Genomic DNA, 6,536 nt, shown 5'->3' with positions numbered 1-6,536 from the left:
TGAAATACTTGATATCTTTTATAATGGACTAACCGATGTTTCCAGAGAGTACCTGGATAGTTGTGTTGGTTCTGTTTTCAGGGAAAGAACACCGGATGAAGCTGAAATTCTATTGAATAATATGTTGACAAATGAAAATAATTGGACACTTCCTGACCCAATTCCTGAGCCTATTCCTAAACCAACTCTGAAGAAGAGAGGTGTTCTATTTCTCAGTCCTGAAGATATGCAAGAGGCAAAGAAATCTATGAAAGAAAAAGGTATTAAAGCTGAAGATGTTAAGAATTTACCTCCTATTGAAGAAATACATGGTCTTAATTTACCGCCTGTTGAAGAAACATATGATCTTAATCCTTCGCCTATTGAAGAAACTCATGGTCTTGATAACCCGACACAGGTAGTAAAGGTAAATTCTCTCTATAGATACGATAAAGCTGAAATCCCTCCTACTAAAATTGCTAGCCAATGCTTGGATGAGTTTGATAACTTTATGGTTAAGCAAGAAGATTTCAATGCTTATTTTGGTAGACAATTAAAACAAAATGCTTATATGATTGAACACTTGGGTGATTATATGGCTAATGTTAGAGGTGAACTTAAACTCATTAGTAAACATGCTTCTATGGTTACCACTCAAGTAGAACAAGTACTTAAGGCTCAAAATGATTTGCTCAATGAATTGAATAGTAAGAAAAATGATTATGCTGTTAGAGTGGCTACTAGAACTGGTAGAATGACTCAGGAACCTTTGTATCCTGAAGGCCACCCTAAGAGAATTGGGCAAGATTCTCAGAGAAATAATATTAATGCACCTAGTCCTTCTAAAAAGAAGAAAAATAAAAATGATAGGACTTTGCATGCTTCTAGTGAACCTATTGCTGAAACACCTGAGAATCCAAATGATATATCTATTTCTGATGCTGAAACACAATCTGGTAATGAACATGAACCTAGTGAAAATGCTAATGATGATGTTCATGATGATGCTCAACCTTGTAATGATAATGATGTAGAAATTGAACCTGCTGTTGATCTTGATAACCCACAATCAAAGAATTAGCGTTATGATAAGAGAGACTTTGTTGCTAGGAAACATGGTAAAGAAAGAGAACCATGGGTTCAGAAACCCATGCCTTTTCCTCCCAAACCATCCAAGAAAAAGGATGACGAGGATTTTGAGCGCTTTGCTGAAATGATTAGACCTATCTTTTTGCGTATGCGATTAACTGATATGCTCAAAATGAATCCTTATGCTAAGTATATGAAGGATATTGTTACAAATAAGAGAAAGATACCGGAAGCTGAGATTTCCACCATGCTTGCTAATTATATTTTTAAGGGTGGAATATCAAAGAAACTAGGAGATCCAGGAGTACCAACTATACCATGCTCCATTAAAAGAAACTATGTTAAAACTGCTTTACGTGATCTTGGAGCCGGTGTTAGTGTTATGCCTCTCTCTTTATATCGTAGACTTGACTTGAATAAGTTGACACCTACTGAAATATCTTTGCAAATGGTAGATAAATCAACTGCTATACCTGTCGGTATTTGTGAGGATGTGCCTGTTGTGGTTGTAAACATTACTATTTTAATGGACTTTGTTATTCTTGATATTCCCGAGGATGATAGTATGTCTACTATTCTTGGAAGACCTTTTTTGAATACTGCAGGGGCTGTTATTGATTGCAACAAAGGCAATGTCACTTTTCATGTTAATGGTAATGAGCATACGGTACACTTTCCGAGGAAACAACCTCAAGTTCATAGTATCAACTCTATTGGAAAAATTCCATCGATTATATTTGGTGGTTTTGAATTTCCTCTTCCTACTGTCAAGAAGAAATATGATATTCTTATTATTGGGGATGTGCATATCCCCGTTGAGGTAACATAGTGTTATTCGGAATTTCTCCGGTTCCATGTTATTCGGAATGAGTTTATTAACAAGACTTGATCAACCTTGTTAGTGGATTCTTTTTGATGAGCATGAGATGGATGAAACTAGAAGACACAACCTTCTGTACCCTCTTTCTACTTTCAGTTATTTAGTTGAAATAAAGTAAAAATAGTATTCTTCTGTCTGCTTTCTGATTTATCCGTGCAATATAAAAATACCCCAAAAATAAAAGTTCTCCAAATGCCCTGAAAATGGAATATGATTTTTTCTAGAATTTTTGAGAATATCTGGCAGTGAGAGCATAGCAGGAGGGGCAAGCACCTGGCCATGAGGGTGGAGGGCGTGCCCTACCCCCCCCCCCCAAGGGCGCGCCCCTGCCTCATGGGCCCACGGTGGCCCTCCTCCACTCATTCCTGCACCCATACACTCCTTCTTCCTCCCACAAACACCAATATCCAGCTCAAGCACGAGTTCTAGCTCATTTTGCTGCGATTTTCGATCTCCTTGCTCAAAGCACCTCTCACAAAACTGCTTGGGGAGATTGTTCCTTGGTATGTGACTCCTCCATTGGTCCAATTAGTTTTTGCTCTAGTGCTTTATTCATTGCAAATTTGTGCTGCCTAGGTGACCATGTTCTTGAGCTTGCATGTCAAATTTATATGGTTCCAAGTATTTCTAATGCATGCTATAGGCTCTAGGCACTTGTAGGAGTAGTTGCTATCAATTTTATTGAGGTCCGTTCACTTTTGTTTGAAGTTACTAAAAAATTCCGAATATTTCAGAAAATAATGAAGAGATTTTTGAGGGGCTCGTCGAGCCGAAGCTCGAAGGAAAAGCAACATGAAGAAGCACAGAGGCCCAAATATAATTTACCTCGCACCGCGGAGGTTCGGCCGTGTGAATGGCCTTCCGATAATTTCTTGAGAGAAGCCGGGATTTATGATGATTTTCATTGGCTGAGAATGCTGGCCTCACCGACTTCCTCCGCGACCAACGTCATCAGTATCTCTTACTCACTAATACTTTTGTGCAAAACTTCTACTATTTTCCTAAAGAAACACCTCCTTCAGTAGAGTTTCATTTATATGATGTTGTTAAGAAAATGCCACTAGAAGAATTTTGCAAGGTTTGCAAAATACCTTTCGAGGGTACCTTAGATGAACCACATCGTAAATATGTGGACGGGTTTATTGACACCATTACTGTGGGGGAAACTAGGAAGGTTTCCGATGCAAGAATCACTAGCATACATTTTCCTGTTTTACGCTACTTTGCCATATTTGCTAGTCGTTGCCTGATTGGTCGCAGAAACTGTGGAAACCTTAGTGTTCCTGATATTATCATTTTGTTCCATGGTTTATTTTCTGATAACTCTGTTAGTATGGGCGGTATTATTGCTAAACGGTGAAGTTTGAACCGTACTAAGGGTCCCATCTTTGGAGGTATTTATGCTTCACGCCTTGCTGCACATTATAACATACCTATTAGGCTCTATGAGAAAGAAGAAAAATTGCTGCCCAATGCTTATTTAGATTATAAGAGTATGGTAGTGCATGATTTCATTGTTAAGAATAGGGAAGGGGAGCTTAAATACAAATTGTTCTTTGATAAACATCACCATGAGACTATTACCTTGCCTGCTCCTTCCCTGTTTAATTTATCTGAAGGTCCGTATCTCGTTCCGTGGGCGGCCATTCAAGCTTACCGGAACCCTACACCAGCCCCGGAGCCAGAACCACAATTTGAGCCTCCACGACAGTCTGATTACTTTTGGGAACCGGAGATGACTGCCAGCCAGTGGCAGTCAGAGTCCTCTTCATCTCAGTACGACCCCAGCTACACCTACGGGTATCCGCCAGGCCATCCTTGGCAATGAACCAACTTAGGCCAAAAGCCTAAGCTTGGGGGAGTACGTATTTCCCACCGACATTACATTTATGTTCACACACTCATTGCTAAATGTCGGTGCTCATACTTTTTCATTGTAATATCCATGCTAGTTTATTTTCTTTTTCCTGCTTTCTTCTTGTGTGTTTAATAAAATTTAAGAAAAACAAAAAAATTAGTGTAGTTTTTAGTTAGTTTACTTTTCTTGCTGTAGTAGTAATAATTAAAAAGAAAACCCAAAAAGATTTCCCGTTCTTCTTTTGCTTGTTGGGAGCTTTCCCGTGTAAATAGTTTTCATTTCTTTTCTTTTCTTTGGGGGTCGATAGGAGAAGACCATGATTAAATTGTTGAAGTGGCTCTTATATGCATTATTGTTGATTTAACCAAGAGCCCATATTACCTTGTCTTCTCCTGTTTATTGAATGCTCGCAGATTCCAGCTTAGTCCAATGCATGTGCACTCTTATTATTATTCACATCGTTTGGTCGTACAAGTGAAAGGCAATTATGATGATATATGATGGACTGCCTGAGATGAGAAAAGCTGGTATGAACTCGACCTCTCTTGTTTTTGTAAATATGATGAGTTCATCGTTCCTGATTCAGCTTATTATGAATAAATATGTTTGCAATGACAATTAGAGATCATAGTTGCTCGTGCCATGCTTGATTAGCTATGAGTTATAATGGTTTACCTTGCGTGCCAACATGCTATTAAAATGGTTGTGATGTGGTATGATGGGGTGGTATCCTCCTTTGAATGATTTAAGTGACTTGACTTGGCACATGTTCACACATGTAGTTGAAATAAAATCAACATAGCCTTCACGATATTTATGTTCATGGTGGATTATATCCTACTCATGCTTGCATCCAATGTTTATTAATTTTAATGCATGTTTATGAATGTTGTCGCTCTCTAGTTGGTCGCTTCCCAGTCTTTTGCTAGCCTTCACTTGTACTAAGCGGGAATACTGCTTGTGCATCCAATCCCTTAAACCCAAAAGTTATTCCATATGAGTCCACTATACCTTCCTATATGCGGTATTTACCTGTCGTTCCAAGTAAATTTGTATGTGCCAAACTCTAAACCTTCAAATAAACATTCTGTTTTGTATGCTCGAATAGCTCATGTATCAACTAGGGCTGCCCTTATCTTCCATGTTAGGCGGGTTATTCTCAAGAGGAGTGGACTCCGCTCCTCATTCACGAGAAAATGGCTGGTCTCCGGGATGCCCAGTCCCATGCTTTATGCAAACTAAATCAAAATAATTGCAAACAAAACTCCCCCTAGTTCTGTTGCTAGTTGGAGACACTCGTTGTTTCGAGCAAGTCATGGATTGATGCTTGTTGGTGGAGGGGGAGTATAAACTTTACCATTCTGTTTAGGAACCGCCTATAATGTGTGTAGCATGAAAGATATCACCATCTCTTGGTTGTTATGTTGACAATGAAAGTATGCCGCTCAAAATATTATTTATCTCTATTTCAAAACCGAGCTCTAGCACCTCTACAAATCCCTGCTTCCCTTTGCGAAGGGCCTATCCATTTACTTTTATGTTGAGTCATCACCCTCTTATTAAAAAGCACTAGCTGGAGAGTACAGCTGTCATTTGCATCCATTACTATTAATTTATATTGGGTATGACTATGACTGGATCTATTTTACCATGAATTACAATGTCTAGTCAGTCCTTGATCTTTAAAGGTGCTCTGCATTTATGTTTTGCGGTCTCAGAAAGGGCTAGTGAGATACCATCTTGTTATATCATATTATGATTGTTTTGAGAAAGTGTTGTCATCCGAGATTTATTATTATGGCTCGCTAGTTGATTATGCTATTGATATGAGTAAACATGAGACCTAAGAGTTATTGCAAATTTGGTTAGTCATAATCTTTGCTGAAAACTTGAATGCTGGCTTTACATATTTACAACAACAAGAGCAAACAGAGTTTGTAAAAGTTTTTCTTTATCACTTTCAGTTTATCAACTGAATTTCTTGTGGACAAGCAAAGGTTTAAGCTTGGGGGAGTTGATACGTCTCCGTCGTATCTACTTTTCCAAACACTTTTGCCCTTGTTTTGGACTCTAACTTGCATGATTTGAATGGAACTAACCCGGACTGACGCTGTTTTCAGCAGACTTTCCATGGTGTTATTTATGTGCAGAAACAAAAGTTCTCGGAATGACCTGAAACTCCACGGAACATCTATTTGGAAATAATAAAAAATCCTTGCAAAAGATGAAGACCAGGGGGCCCACACCCTGGCCACGAGGGTGCAGGGCGCCCCCCTAGGGCGCGCCCCCCTACCTCGTGGGCCCCCTGGAGCTCCTCCGACCTCAACTCCAACTCTATATATTTGCTTTCGGGGAGAAAAAATCAGAGAGAAGAATTCATCGCGTTTTACGATACAGAGCCACCGCCAAGCCCTAAAACCTCTCGGGAGGGCTGATCTGGAGTCCGTTCGGGGCTCCGGAGAGGGGGATTCGTCGCCGTCATCATCATCAACCATCCTCCATCACCAATTTCATGATGCTCACCGCCGTGCTTGAGTAATTCCATCGTAGGCTTGCTAGACGGTGATGGGTTGGATGAGATCTATCATGTAGTTTTGTTAGGGTTTGATCCCTAGTATCCACTATGTTCTGAGATTGATGTTGCTATGACTTTCCTATGCTTAATGCTTGTCACTAGGTCCTGAGTGCCATGATTTCAGATCTGAACCTATTATGTTTTCATGAATATAT

Source organism: Triticum aestivum, chromosome 4D (genome assembly GCF_018294505.1).
Source record: "Triticum aestivum cultivar Chinese Spring chromosome 4D, IWGSC CS RefSeq v2.1, whole genome shotgun sequence".
Taxonomy (NCBI): domain Eukaryota; kingdom Viridiplantae; phylum Streptophyta; class Magnoliopsida; order Poales; family Poaceae; genus Triticum; species Triticum aestivum.
The sequence above is the reverse complement of the archived record's forward strand: the minus strand, read 5'-3'. Positions refer to the sequence as shown.